Source organism: Balaenoptera borealis (genome assembly GCF_965194805.1).
Source record: "Balaenoptera borealis genome assembly, chromosome: 1".
Taxonomy (NCBI): domain Eukaryota; kingdom Metazoa; phylum Chordata; class Mammalia; order Artiodactyla; family Balaenopteridae; genus Balaenoptera; species Balaenoptera borealis.
This window is the reverse complement of record NC_138860.1, coordinates 48,564,708-48,580,804: the sequence shown is the minus strand read 5'-3', so window position 1 is coordinate 48,580,804 and position 16,097 is coordinate 48,564,708. Positions and strand designations below refer to the sequence as shown.

General features: G+C 45.0%; 1 pseudogene across 1 annotated transcript; it reads left to right on the top strand.

Annotated features, from left to right (window-relative positions):
• Positions 1–865: 865 nt before the first annotated feature.
• On the top strand, positions 866–2,481 carry LOC309613592 (RNA-binding protein with serine-rich domain 1 pseudogene; annotated as a pseudogene). Its single transcript has one exon. The product of its transcript is annotated as an RNA-binding protein with serine-rich domain 1 pseudogene (transcript).
• Positions 2,482–16,097: the final 13,616 nt, after the last annotated feature.

The following is a 16,097-nucleotide window of genomic DNA, read 5'->3' as shown; positions in this document are numbered from 1 at the left end:
CCTTCTCCCTTGAGGGCTCCTCAAGTTTTGGGCTGTATATACAGAGCTAACTTCTACCTACTTTTATCATCTCCCTCTGGCCACTGCTCCCAGGCAGAATGGAAAGTTGTGGACAGGAGCCTACACTTCTGGTGAGCTGGTTCTCATTGTTCCCTTCCATCCTAGTACATGGGGAACTAACTGACTTCTGCCAAAGGAGGAAGGTAAATATTTCCCAACGTGCACCTGTGAGAATGTGTGCACTCCTGAGGTCTGTTTGGGCCTTTGAGATGCTTCTGGTTACACTTGTCTCTCACTCCCATGGCCTGCTTTCTCCTGCTCCTGTCCAGTGCTTAGAGGAGAGGTGGACAGGTGCACAAACACGAAGATTATCCAGAAAAGGCCTGGGTTCCTCACAAACCTTTGCACATCGTTTAAGATCCCTTACTTGTATGTTTGGTTATATACTGAAAGCATGAAACCTTGTAAACACTGGGAAGTGTGCTCACATTATACATACTGAGCGTCTATCCAACCTCTTCATTTTTCTGTAACAGACAGATTTGGGGGAGCACCTAGAAAGCCCCTCACCTGCCCCTAAATCTCTCTCCGCTGGACAGTAGATGAACCTGCAAAACTAGCTTTTGAGATTAATTTTGGGACGTCAGGGTGTCATTTCTTATTAATATGAAGATATGTTGTTGAATATTACATATTCAACATATCTGCATATGTATTGAGTATGAATTAGCTCATCAACTTTATTCTCTAATTATCATCTGCTGTGTGTCTAAAACATACAGAGGGCCCTCCCACTCCTTAATCCTGATGCCCGAGCAGCGTGGGCCTCAGAGATTGAGAAGAGCGGGAGGAGGTCGCGGCGGCTGCGGGAAGATACTGCACTTTGGCGTAAATTGCAATTGATTAGGGATCGTTTCTCAGACTCAAGTTAGAAGTGAGCGTTCAGATAAGTGAGGCCGCCGTTGCTGCTTTGAACACCTCAGAAGGGGAGAATGGATTTATCAGGAGTGAAAAAGAAGAGCTTGCTAGGAGTCAGAGAAAATAATAAAAAGTCCAGCACTGGGGCTCCTTCTCCTACCAAACGCAAAGACCGCTCTGATGAGAAGTCCAAGGATCGCTCTAAAGATAAGGGGGCCACCAAGGCGTCCAGCGAGAAGGATCGTGGCAGGGATGAAACTCCAAAGAGGCGCAGCGCTTCCAGTGGTAGCAGCAGCACCAGGTCTCGGTCCAGCTCGACCGCCAGCTCGGGCTCGAGCACCAGCACGGGCTCCAGCAGCGGCTCCAGCTCATCTTCAGCATCGAGCCGCTCGGGAAGTTCCAGCACATCCCGCAGCTCCAGCTCTGGCAGCTCCCCTGGCTCTCCGAGTCCTTCTCGGCGCAAGCAGGACAACAGGCGGCATTCCGGCTCCAAATCCAAACCACCCAGAAGAGATGAAAAGGAAAGGAAAAGGCGGAGCGCTTCCCCTAAACCCACCAAAGTGCACATTGGAAGGCTCGCCAGGAATGTGACCAAGGGTCATATCATGGAGATATTCTCCACCTATGGGAAAATTAAAATGATTGACGTGCCTGTAGAAAGGATGCGCCCGCCTCTGTCTAAAGGCTACGCAAATGTGGAGTCTGAGAATCCAGATGAAGCCGAGAAGGCGCTGAGGCACGTGGACGGAGGACACATCGATGGCCAGGAGATCACTGCCACCGCTGTGCTGGCCCCCTGGCCTCGGCCACCCCTTCAGGAGATTCAGCCCTCCCAGGAGAATGCTGCCACCGCCTCCCATGTGGCGCAGGTCACCCCCACGGAGGAGGTCGCGTTCCCCTTGGCGCAGGTCCCCCGTGCGCCGGCGCCACAGGAGCCGCTCCAGCTCCAACTCCTCACTATAAGCAGGGCCACCGAAGCTCTGCCCTGTGACTTGTATTCCAACCAACTCACTTTTGTCACTTTTTTAGCCGAAGGAGGATCGGTAGGGAAGAAATCCCTCACTCAGGGGCAGGCTTCGGAGGTGAAGGCAGTAATTGCTACATTTCTCCTGGCGGCAGAGTTCCGGCTGCAGGAGTGTTGTTGGTTTGGGGGGTCACGCTTATAAAGATGCCCTCCAGTTTTCTGGCTAGAAAGCTTCCACATTTCTAGTTCCTGAGAGTCAGTTTAGTGGCAAAGCCAGCAGGGATGAGCAGGGGGCTCCAGGAGGTGGTACAGCCCCAGCCTGGGAGCATGTTTTCCCATTCCACAGATGACCTGGGGCCGATCTGGTGGCCTGCTCGTGCCCTAACCTGCTGGCCTGCGGGGTCCCACAGGAAAGGGTGTGCTTTTACGCAACTGCCGTTCCTGTTAGCTTGGCCCTGCTCCCCTGCTTGAGTCTTCTTCTGACCTCTAGGGCCAAATACCCGAAATGGTTCTTTTCACGTGTACTCATGTGTGTGCGCCACACACACACACACACACGCACACACACACATCTCCCTTTCTCTCTGAAACTGGTAAGTTGAGAGCCAGCTCTGTCGGGTCATCCCCTCCCACCCCCCCACCCTCCCTTGTGTTGGTGTTCATGGTGGTCGTGCAGGTTACCTTGGCAATGTGTACATGGCTTTTTTGGCTTTTATTGTACAGTTGGTACTATACATTTTCTGTTTTCAGTTTTGTAACTTTGTAGCATTTTAGATAATATTGTGTTTGTACTTTGTTGTGTAGAGAAAAGAATTGTGTTGAATAAACCTAGGATTAGAGTCCAAAAATAAATAAATAAATAAATAAATAAATAAATAAATAAATAAATAAACCATACATAGGTAGAAAGAGTTCTAGGCACTAGGTGACTTTCAGTTGCATTTGCAGGACTGTATTCAAGGCAAGAGTCTACATGTAAAGGGGGTGGTGAAGAACAAGGTACAGGGAATGTGAGACATGCCCTGGGAACACCAGTGGTTCTGGATTTATTGTAAGAGGTACGTAGAACCAAAGTTTCTCTGGGAGGGAGGGATAGGTGTGCTTAGAGGAGAGGAAGGCCATTATTCAACATGAATGATGCTGACCTCACAGTCTTCTGCATAATCATCTGTCCTTCCCGTATAAGCAATGCAGTGGGGCAGAGAGGCAGCACTCATATGCTGACAGCGCCCCTAGTGGGGAGGAGGAGAGTTTGCACCCAGGTCACAGCACTGCCTGTGAACCCTCAGTCTCAGCCCTCAGCTTCTCCGTTTTCTATACCTCTTTAATATCAGAAAGTCCAATCTGTCCGTGCCCTTGAGGATGAAGGTCATTTTCTTGACTGTGAGAGAGTGGGGATTTCAGAGTGAAAATGCTGTGGGAGAGAGAGCTTAAGATTGCTTTACGGAAGGGCTGACCTTCCTTATTTCATGTTAACTTCAACTTTCTTTTCTTTTTCTTATGCAAGTGTGGCATAGATTGGCCAGCAATTCACCATATTCATTTCCTTTTCCTTTGTCTGCTGATAAACTACAATTTCCACCTGCCTTGCAGATGGATGCAGCCTGGCAACTGTGTTCTGGCCAATGGAGTGTGAATGGAAGTGACATATATTACATTCCGGTCACATCCATAAAATCCTGTCTCGAATACTCTTCCAAGCTATTTTCCTTTCCTCTGGATTTATACAGAATATCACAGCTTACTTAAAAGCCATATGTTGTTGGGGATGGAGGAGCTGCAAGATGAAAAGGAAAGATTTCCTGGATTACTCCTTTTAGGAGGCCTGTACATTGTTCAGGAACACTCATTTTAGATTACATGTGGTCAAGAAACAAACGTTTTTTGATTAAGCCATGGAAATTTTTCACATTGTTTGTTATAGCAGCTAGTTTACCAGAGCTAAAGCAAAACTAATATGGAGCCTTTAGAGAAAAATTTGGAAAAATCTGTAAGCAAAAAATGAGAGAAAAAATAAGCACCTGCAATTCTAAACCTGATGATAACCAATGTAAATATTTTTCTGTAGAATCCTACCTTTTAAGAAAGCAGGGTGGTGAAATGGGGAAAAAGAACGACTGGAAATAGAGAGACCATGAATCCGGTCGCCATTTCCCCCTAAAGAGCAGAGCTTCGGTTTCTCTACGAAAAAAGAGAAAGAGCTTTGTCATCTGTGTTGTCTAAGGATGGAGGTTGGGGGGTTGGGGAGCAGAGAAAGGAAAAGAAGAGGGAGGGAGAGAGAGAAGCAGGGAGAGAGAGAAGCAGGGAGGGAGGCATGGGGTTGTTGCATAGAAGGGAGTGATTGTGGAACCCCACAGTATTTCCTTTTTAACTAGTGATCAAAACACCTAGAAAACTTCAAAAAGCTAAATGCTCAGGGAGAGGAGGTACAAAGGGAAGCCATGCACATGACACTGTGATGAGTGAACCAGGGAGGAGAAATCTCCAGTATTCTCTTTGGTTCTTGCCAGTGCTCTGGGGAGTTGTTGAGCTGCTGTGAGCGCAAGTGGCCCTCTGTGCAGCAAAGGCCTTTGCTCTGCTGAGTATTCACCATCAGCAAAGAGCCAGTACACGTTTCTGAGTAGCCCAGTTCTACCTAGATTGGACTGCGGGTGTCAAAAAAGGCTGTTTCAGGTCGCTCGTAATGATATCTGCAGCACCTCAGCGCTGTAGATCTAAGGGACAGAGTGGACACTGAGGGACAAGCAGACACCAGTCATCTCCTGACCACCACATTTCTCTCCACTTCTTGGCCATTTCCGGCAGCTGATTGCCAGTGGCCAGAGGGGGAGAGAGGACAGCAGCACTGAGCCCACAGCAATGTGAGGTTGCAAGTGGCATACATGGGGACAAGGAGCCCCACTTCAGGTCCCGTCTGGGTTGCTCAGGACACACCTTGGCCAGGCATCAAGGCTGCATGTTGTTCATTAAAATAGGAACATCCTGACCAAGACTTTGAAGATAGGAATCACCCGTCACAAACCAGACACGGCCCACCAGTCGCCAAGAAGGAAGCCAAAGGTGGTGAATGATTAGCAGAGCTGGCAGACAGCTCCAGAGTCTGTGGACACCGAGTGCCTTGAAAGAGTTTCCTGAGGAAAACTCAGCTTGACCACAGGAGCCCACGGAGGTCCTTCACGTCCTGGCTGCTCCACACGAGACTCCCCCTCAGACCTGTCTCCCCCCCCACCACCCCACGTTCTCGACGGGCCCCAGCACAGCCACTGCCACTTGTCTGGCAGGAAATGCCAGGATGAGCCAGAATGCCTTCAGGAATTCAGTACATATGAATTTACTAAATGTTGTGAGATAATCTTGCCCTCACAAACTTATGATATAGTTAAAGGTGTAGTAGACTCAGACACGCACAGGAAATATACAAATTACACACTAATTAGAGAATGTCATGCTGAATGATGAGTCGAGTGCAGATTAGAATAGTTCAATGACAGGAGGTGTTCCTGGGGGAGGTTCAAGGTTGGTCAGAATCATCCCTGGATATGTCTTAGAAAACTGCCAGAAACTCAGGGAAGGTTCTAGTGTCAAGTACTTTCAAAAGCCTTTATACCAACTTGAAAGGAATCCTTCAGTTCTTATCGTTGCAGGGCCAACATGGCTAAGAACCCAGGGCTGTACTGGATGTGTTGTAGAGTGGCAGGGCCAATTAAAGGCCTGCCCCACCAGTCTCTAATGCTAAGACAAGGGCACCTGTGGGGGAAGGCATGGGACCTTGAGATCTGGAATGGGGAAACAGGGGAGGCTGAGAGGTTTGAACTCCCCAATTCCATAGGACCTCTCTTTCTGATGGAGGAAACCCATCTTCCCACTTGAGAGAAAAAGTCTTCCTCTGCATAAACACCTTTCAGTGACTGCACCCAGGAGGGTCCCGTCGCCAGGGGATGCCAGTCTTTGTAGGACCTATTCCCACCACTCTTAATACCTCCATGTCCCTAACAAGAGTAGATCCCAACACAGCCCAGACAAGGGGGTACAAGACCTGGCCTGAGGTGAGAGAGGGAATCGACCCACCAAAAGGGTTACAAGACCTCACCAATCGGTATTGGCAAGAGTACGGGGAACGTGGATGTGAATGAATTCTAAAGGTGTTTGACTATGTAGAATGAAATTGAAGAGTTGATTGAGCCTCGTTTATCAATAGGAGTTGAATCTCCTGAGATTCTAGGTTTAATACGTGGCTTGAGCATCTGGGAATGGTATAAATATCGATAGTTGGCTAGTTTGGCCAATTGAAACCTGGGCTCAATGGCGGCCTACAGTCAGCAAAGTTGACATACTGGAACTTCCCTGGCGAACTCTAGAGAAGCACTGCCAAGCAGAACATTCTGCAAGGATGAGAAGTTCCTAAAATCTGTGCTGTCCACTATGATAACTTCTAGCCACTTGTGGCTATTGAGCACTTGAAATGTGGTCAGTGCAACTAGGGAAGGGAATTTTTCATTGTAATAGATTGAAATTTAACTAGCCACATGTGGACAGTGGCCATTGTAGCAAATGGTGCAGTGCTAGTGTAAAGAGCCTGAAGGCTCAGGAAATGGCAAGGTGACTACTTTTTTAGCTGAGTCCACTCTCGCTGCATCCCATAGGTTTTGATACATAGAGTGCTTTCACTGTCATTCACTTCTGAATAATTTTTCCATTTATATTTTCATTATTACTTTATTTATTTTTTATTTAACCAAAAAGTTATCTGGAAAACATTTCTCTTTTTATTTCTATCAGTTTTTATTTTACGCATATAAAGGCCGCAGTGTTAACGCATTAAAATTGATAATTGTTATATCTTCTTTGTGAGTTGAAGGTAACAGAAAGGACAAAATATATTTGTCCCTTTTAATGTTAGTGATTCTCATCTTTAGTGTTCTTTTGTCTGATGTTAGTATTATAACATCTATTTTCTTTTATTATTTTTCTAGTCTTTTTTCTTTCATTCTTCAAAAGTATTTTATTTATTATTATTATTTTTTAACATCTTTATTGGAGTATAATTGCTTTACAATGGTGTGTTAGTTTCTGCTTTACAACAAAGTGAATCTGTTATACATATACATATGTTCCCATACCTCTTTCCTCTTGCATCTCCCTCCCTCCCACCCTCCCTATCCCACCCCTCTAGGTGTTCACAAAGCACCGAGCTGATCTCCCTGTGCTATGCGGCTGCTTCCCACTAGCTATCTATTTTACGTTTGGTAGTGTATATATGTCCATGCCACTCTCTCACTTTGTCAAGCTTACCCTTCCCCCTCCCCATATCCATTCTCTAGTAGGTCTGTGTCTTTATTCCCGTCTTGCCACTAGGTTCTTCATGAACATTTTTTCCCCCTTCGATTCCATATATATGTGTTAGCATACTGTATTTGTTTTTCTCTTTCTGACTTACTTCACTCTGTATGACAGACTCTAACTCCATCTACCTCACTACAAATAACTCAATTTCGTTTCTTTTTATGGATGAGTAATATTCCACTGTATATATGTGCCACATCTTCTTTAACCATTCATCCGATGATGGACACTTAGGTTGCTTCCATGTCCTGGCTATTGTAAATAGAGCTGCAATGAACATTTTGGTACATGACTCTTTTTGAATTATGGTTTTCTCAGGGTATACGCCCAGTAGTGGGATTGCTGGGTCGTATGATAGTTCTATTTTTAGTTTTTTAAGGAACCTCCATACTGTTCTCCATAGTGGCTGTATCAATTTACATTCCCACCAACAGTGCAAGAGGGTTCCCTTTTCTCCACACCCTCTCCAGCATTTATTGTTTCTAGATTTTTTGAGGATGGCCATTCTGACCGGTGTGAGATGATATCTCATTGTAGTTTTGATTTGCATTTCTCTAATTATTAATGATGTTGAGCATTCTTTCATGTGTTTGTTGGCAATCTGTATATCTTCTTTGGAGAAATGTCTATTTAGGTCTTTTGTCCATTTTTGGATTGGGTTGTTTGTTTTTTTGTTATTGAGCTGCATGTGCTGCTTGTAAACTTTGGAGATTAATCCTTTGTCAGTTGCTTCATTTGCAAATATTTTCTCCCATTCTGAGGGCTGTCTTTTGGTCTTGTTTATGGTTTCCTTTGCTGTGCTTTAATGCCTATGTTTTCAGGCTTTCTGTGCCCAGTTGTTTAAGCATATGTCTTATAATCAGCATATAGCTTGACTTTGTATTTTAACCTGTTCTGAAACTCTATTACTTTGACAGGGGAATTTAAGATACTTACATTTATCGTGATCATTGATATATTTGGACTTGTTAGTAGAATTTTATTTTATGCTTGCATTGTTTCTTATTTTAGTCCTGACCCCAGTTCCGCTTTTAAAAATATTTCCATAGGACTGAGTAACTTACATTTACTAGAATTAAAATTTCTTCTAAAACAAAGATATGTCTGTTAGAATCGAAGGCGATAGGAACTTGAGACTGGCGATACTTTACTGTGCTTCTGTATTCGTCCACTTTGCTCACCCCTCTGGCTCCAGCTTCGTAAAACTTTACAGACCATCTCTTTGAATCCTAGAACCTTGACATGCCATATAGGCATGTCACATAGGCAAAGATGTCCTTGGGTTCTCATGGCACCAATTGCTTATGCGACAACCTCTGTTCTTTCATTCCTCAAATAAATGAATTTTATATGTGAAATTTAACAAAAACCAAGGCCTTACGCGACTCTTCAGAGCAGCACCATCTAAGGCAGCAGTTATTGGTTAGTATCTTTTCTGCCTGCTAAAAAATACATTTTGAGACATCCTAAGAAACAATAGGATGTGGTGGTTGGTAGTCCAGACCCTGGGCCTATTCTGCCATGGCTGGAATCTCAGCTTTGTCACCTTCCCTGTCGTCCGATAGCTGTAAGATCTCAGTCCAGTAACTTAACTTCTCTAGGCCATGCTTTCCTCATAAGAAATACAAGGTCAATTATAATACCACTCGGAGGATGACTGGGAGGATTGGAAGAGGTAATCCACGTGGAAACACTCAGCACGATCCTCGGCACAGTGTAAGAGCTCAGAAGGTGATAACTGATATTCCTTTTCTTCTTGTTTCTTTGGCTGCCCCGTGCGGTATGGGGGATCTTAGTTCCCCAACCAGAGATCAAACCTGTGCCCCCTTGCAAGGGAAGTGTAGAGTCGTAACCACTGGACAGCCAGGGAAGTCCCAATAACTGATATTCTTAACAATGATCTTCGTCCATACCCAGGACCCAAAATAAGACCATTTTCACACAAATGGGCATTTTCTTAATCCCTCCCACAAGGAGAGCTGTGGAACTTCTTGAAGACTCATGACATCTCTATGAAGAGACATAATCTACTTCTCCTGCTATTCTCAGCATCCCAAAGCTGACTGAACATCTATATCCACGAACAGAGGGTCCAGGTCTTAAACAGGTGCTACATGCACTGGCCTCGTACTGATAACCTCTGCCCTCTTTGTACGTTTTGTCTGCAGTTGCTGTATGAAGAAGACCTGGCCTGAATGAAATATTCAGTCCTGGATCTTTTCATGTCCCAAATTAACTTTAATGAGCAAACAGGGAAAGATCAAGAGGGCTGCGACTGGGACTTAGGGGAAACTTTGAAGCAGAAGCCAGGAAGGGGTAGATGCCCTCTGGAATTGGGCCAGCGTTTGCTTTTGATGACAGCGAACCCTCAGATCTTGTTCATCTGAGCTGAAATCAAGGGGCTCTGGTACCAGAATACCTGAGATTTCACGTATTACAATGCCTCTGTGTTCCTCATTCAACAAACATGTGTTGAATACCTACTATGAGCAAGAAACTTGCTCTAATGCTTTTATTATATGCTTTGGGTAATACCAAGGTGAGTAAGACACTGTCACGGCCCACAAGGATTTTTCCTTCTAGTAGAGGAAATATGATGTACACAAATGGCCACGTTGGGGGCGGTGGTGGGGGGGCACTGTGACATGTCGGATAGAAGGTACAATGTTCCATCTGATGGAAGAAGGAGCCGTTGCTTCCACCTTGGAAGGAATCAAGACTGCCGTACGCAGGTAGTTAGATGGGAGCTGCCCCTTTAAGAAGATTGGGATCTGGACCAGTAGATATGAGCAGTGGTCTTTCAGGTGGAGCACACAGGGTGAGCGCCAGCAGGGCCATCCAGGGAAGGTTCTGGGAATAGCAAATTGTACCTCCCCTGTTTCTTCTAGCTGTGTTTTCATGGGAAAATGTCTTCAGCAACCTGAGCCTCGGTTTCAACCATGGGGCTAGTTCTGTATACTCCTCAGAATAATTGTAAAGATTAAATGGCTTATAATAGGCAAGTGTGTAGATCATTGTTTGTGCTTCAATAATGGTAGTTAGTGTCGCTCATGCCTGTTTCTGTTTCTCCCCTCCATTCCAGTCCCTAAGCTGGTGAGAAGCAGATTCCCAGGAATTTCTACTGGGATATGGAATTTGGGGGCAAAAAAGGGAGGGATCGGCAGGTCAATATTGATGTTTAACTGAGGAGGTTTAGGATTGCCACAGGCAGTCCCCAGCAGAGGTAGTTCCTCCCTGTCATCAAAGGGCCCTCGTGTCCAGGATTGAACTGTTCCCATCTTGTTACAAACTGCACGATGGCATGAGCATCTTTTCCAAGTGTCTTGTCACATCCACATCACCAAAGAGCTCTTCTTTCCAAGACATTTCCTTCACTGCTTTCCCAGTCTTCTGTTTGAAGACATTTCCAGAAAGGAGCTTAAGAATTCATCAGCTGCTCCGTTCCTAGCAGAGTAGGTCTTCTGGACTCGTCTCAAGTGTAATACACCTCATTTGGAGCTATGTCTTGTCATTTTCCATTTTTGGTATGCGATTCAACAAATGCTTGATATAAGATCTTCCCTGTAACTCACTCTTTTGTCTCTAAGTTTCGGCAGAGGCCTCAATAGTTAGTAATAGAACCGTTGATGGGAAATCCTGTTGTCATTCCAAGGGCAGGTGCTGGAGCCTCTACGCAAGACTTTCAAAGGGAAGACTTGGAGTCACGCTGCTGGCTTTTGTCCTTCACGCAGCCCATGTAAGAAGCTGAGGTTGACAAGAGATTGGAAAGTGGCGATTTCTTTACAGAGAATGTCAGTGAGAAATCATAAATTGCTTCCAGCTTGCTCCCTGACATGTTGAGCTCATTCAGCCAAGTAGACGCTGTGCTATAACCACACTGTGTTAGGAGTCGGGGAGTCACAAAGGTGAATAGGCCCAATACCTGCAACCTAGGAGCTGCTAAGGAGCTGTAACACCTTTAATAACAGTCACACCCTGAAAAGCCTGACAGTACCATTCCAAAGTAGTATAGGGGATGGGAAAGACATTCCATCTTAGGACCTGGAGTCTTTGTAGCAGGGGATCTGGGCCAGGGCAAATGGCAAGGGTGGGGCAAAGGCATTTAGTACAGACAGAACTGCTTGAGACAATCCAGGTATACAACAAAGCACAGGAATGCTTGCCGATCAAGATCATACAGGCTGTAACTGTGACAATGGGCATGAAAAGTGTGGTATGTTTTAAAGATAAACAGCATAAAACAAATCCTCACGGTCCTTTACAGTTTACAGAGCTTTGGGGGATATCTTACTAAGTTTGACAATCACCGCAACCCAAGGGATCAGCAGGGAATGTGCTTGTTTGACAAAAGAAATAACTGTAGGTCAATGTTATTATCTTACCCAGTAGTACAGAGCTAGCCAACGATATAACTAGGATCTGACCCTAGGCTTCGTGGTTTCAGGTTTTGTTTGTCAGTTGTTTCATGGCATTTAATCCTCTCCTTCCACACAGGTTATGAGCAGTTCAGTTCTAGCAACTATTGCAAATTTTACTTTTGGAATTCCAGGGGTGTGCTGTGAAGATTATATCGATTGATTCACCCATTCAACAGACAATTACATTTTAACAGGAGGAGATAGATCATAAAAGATATGCAAGTAATGTATGTATATATTAGATGCTAATAAAGTCTAGAGAGAAAAATAAAGCAGAGAAAGGGAATAGGATTCACCAGGCCTGCAAGGGGTTGCTATTTTAAATAGGGTCATACATGAAAACTTGTGTGATAATGGTGACATTTGAGCAGAGACTTAAAAGAAGTGACATGAGCTAGTGAGTCATTCATTGTCTGGGGAAGGGACCAGTTAAGAAGATGGCAGTTATCCAGACGGCAGCTGATGGTGGTGTGGACCAGGGTGAGAGAGGTGAAGACGGTGAGAAGTGGTCAGAGTTTGTATGGTTTTTGAAGGTAGCGTCAGGAGGACTAAGAGACTGATGAGATGTGTGGTATAAGAGAAAGGAAAGCACCTCCCCAAACCCCAACACCAAGATTTTCAGCCTGAGGCAAGAAAAGGTGAATTTGCACTCTGTTGAGATGACAAAGGCTTCAGGAAGAAAAGGATTTGGGGGAAAGATAAGGAGTGTATTGGGGGGCACTTTAAGTTTGAGATGCCTGTTGGACGTTCAAGTGTTGATGGCAATTGGTTATAAGTGTCTGGAGTTCAGGAAGAGGTCAGGACTAGTATACAGAAATAGGAGTTAGCATAGAGTTCTACTGATTTTCAGTGGAGTGATTGTCAGAAACTGTGAAGGATCTGAGTTTGACCTTATTTGAGGTCAGCTTACCCCAGCCTCATGGATGCTGGCAGAAAACATGAGTTCCTGGGGTCACAGACAAAAGACATTATTACTCTCAGCAATAGCAGTAGCCAGAGTAGCCGCCTTTCCCTGCCCTATTCCCTGAGTCTCAGTTCCCTAAGGCAATGTGGAGAGGGCCAGAAGTGCCTGCATACACACAGTGGGTTGCATGACAGGAAAGGAACCCCAGGCTGAGGGAGCCTGAAGCTTTTGTAACAGGCAATAGGCATGCCTATCCTTTGCTCTGAGATGGACACTATCTGTATGTTCCAAAGCTGTTTGCTACACAAAGATCCTTGAAAAGACAGTCCGGAATAAAGCCAGTCGGCATCTCTGCTCATGAGCTGTTCAGAAAGGCAGGAGAATTGTCTCCCCACATGGTGTCACCTCTGAAGGATCACTGTGGAAACCTTAAGGGGCACTGTTGGCTTTTACAATGACTGTGGGTGCTACTGGCATTTCACAGGCAGGAGTCAGGGCTATTCGATATCCTGCAATGTGCGGGACAAGTATCACACAAAGAGAACGATCTCATGTCCCACACAACTTTGAATACCTTGTCAGGCATTCACTTAAGTGAAAAAAATTATAATTATTTGAATTATGTTAACCTCGACTCTCTTTCCACTTTACAAAATATTCTTTTTAGTATGGCAACATACGCTTAATATTTAATCATTTAAATCAAAGGCACATTGTACTTTGCTTTGTTCAGAATTTAATCCAAAGTTATCATTTGGGGAAACAAATACATTGTTAGCATCAAGATCCATTATTTGAGTAGTCACACCACATATCAGATTACAGTTGCAGCTGAAACAATTATAGTAATTGTAGGGGTGTGTGTGTGTGTATTTATATTCAGCCTTTATTTCGTAAGGTCAAATAGGAAGAAATAGACAATTTTGGGGGGCGTATTATCTAACTTCTCTTAAGTAAAACTTACTCAACATAAGAGGGTATGATAGAGTCCGATGCTTGCTACAAATCCTGTTGAAAGATCAACGAGGAAGAGGATTGGAAAGTAATCATTGGATTTAGCAGCATAGAAATCATCAGTGACCTTGAAAAGAACAATTTCAGCAGAGAGGTGGGGACAAGGGTCTGTTTGAAGTTGGTTCAAAAGAGCACGAGGGGACAGGAGTTGAGACGCGAGTATAAACAACTTCTTTGAGGAGGTTTCCTGTAAAGGGGAGCAGAGCAAGAGGATGATATGCAAAGCACTTATCCCAGGGCCTAGCACACAGAAAGGGCTCAAAAAATGTTGGCCAAAGAAGGGCTTGATGACCCATGGGAGGTCTACTGAGTAAGGGCTAATGGAAACAAATGTAGACATAGGGGCTGGTCAGGAAGAGCTTCCTGGAGCCTTGTCAGTCTTAAAAGAAATGATGGGGTTAGAGGGGGAGGATGGAGATGAGAGGGTGTTTCAGGCGTAAGCCAAGGCGCCGTGATGGGGAGGAGCTGTGGGGGAGCTGCCTGCCAAGCCAGGGAGCTTTGGGCGGAGCAGCCAGGGTTGACTAGGGAGACCTGGAGAGAGCAGACTGAAGACCTTGAATGCCAGACTGTGGCATTTATTTTGGGTCTGATGAACCAGTAGGGAGCCAGAGATCCTGAGCAGTCAGGGGCATAGTGGGAATCTAGCACTGATTGTATTTCTCAGACTGTGAGCTATGCTTCTATTCCAAGTGTTGAAGTTGGGCAGGTTACAACGCATGCTGCCTGCCTACAATCTAATGAAAAGCACATATTTTTATGCTAATCCAACCTTCAGTTTCCTCCCTGAGTTAGGGCCATCCTGGGAATACAGTTCTTGGGATAAAGATTAATGGAGAATAGAAACTTACCAGGGATCTAAGGAGGGGTGGGAAGAAGGGGTCCTCCTGAAGGAGTGCATTTGATGCTGGCTTTAAAACAGCCTGTTTCTGCAGAAAGCCAGGCACTACTGTCAGCTGCCTGTTAGCAGCGGGCTCTGGTTTCTCAGGCAGGGGCCTAATACATGCTTTAACAATGCCTCTTCATTTCCATGAATCAGGGCGAGCAAACTGCAAGCCGGCTGGGTATTTTAGAGGTAGGATTATTCATCTTGTCACGTATGGTATTGACATTCTGACCAGGCATGTTTGGCACAGTCCAGTTACCCAGGGAATGAATGAGTGGTGAGGGTCAGTCCAAGAAGCAGTGTGGTCCAGGGGCAAGCACCAGGCTTTGGTCCCAGCTGGACCTGGCTTTGAATCCCAGTCTTTCACCTCCTGCCTATGTGACCTCTGACAAGTCCTTAAACCTCAATTACTTTATCTGTCAAATAGGGTGATGCTTATCATAAGGATCTGCTACCCACAGAGTGTGTTGCATAAGAAGGGTTATGCCATTAGTTTATGTTTAAATGCCATCCAGTTGTGAGGAGTCAATAAATGATGGGGTAAATGGAGAACCACAGGAGAGAAGCGCCAGTACTTTTTGGCCAGAACGTGACAGTTCCACCTAGTTAAACCTCACTTAGCCCCAGATTATAGTCCCCTCTTTGGTAATCTTATTTTGTTCACATGGTCCAAGTTATAAGGAAAGCTCTTACAGGAGATTGCAGTCATTGCTGAATTCTTTAGATTGTTAGATTATTAGGTAATGACTCAATATCCTTTTTGATCCTGGGGCTTTTCACATAGAGAGATTAGGCAGGTGCATAGCCAGAGGGAAAGAGCAGGCAAAGAAAGTGCTTGTAAACCAGTGACTTTGGGCTCCATCAGCAGCTTGGAGCTATATAGAACTCTATAGAACTATAGCTTTCTCTTAGATCATCAAGTGCTGGCTGGCATGATGGAGACACAGATGTGTTTCCACGGGTGTTAGGGCCTTGCTTGCCCCACTTCACCACGGAAAAGTTGCAACGCCAGCTACATACAGGAATCGATAGAGATTCAGCATGGCCTGTGAGGGAGGTGGTCCGACCTCTACCTGGAAGGGAGTTTGAATTATTCTTGAAGTGGGACTCTGAAAGCTGGCGTGGGAATGCGGGGCCAGGGCTGCCCTGGGCCTGAATGGAGAATGATGGAGAGACAGCCACCGGTGGGGCTGTGGTCTGAGGGGCCTTTGCTAATCTGCTCCACTAATTCACCCCTCCTCTTTCCCTGATCCCCACCAGCCAAGATATCTGAATTCTGCCATTGTATGGAGACTCAGATTTGGGGTCTGGAATCCTCCTGCCTGAGCTTAAACCTTAACTCTAACATTTACTACCTGCATGAACTTCAGTTAATTAACCTTTCGAAGCATCAGTTTCCTCTTTCTCAAAATGAGGATAAAATTAGCATTATTGTAGCATAAATTAGGATTTTTTGGTGAAGATTAAATGAGAAAAATCTATGAAGCCTAATTCAGTGTCTGTCGCAGAATAATTGTCAATAATTGTTAGCAAGGATATGTGAGAGGTTACTCTGGTGAATGACAATACTTTTAGAAAATGCTTTCACAGCATTACCACCTTCAGTTTTCACATCTAAGAAGAATTATCACTCTTTTTAATTAGATGATTGAG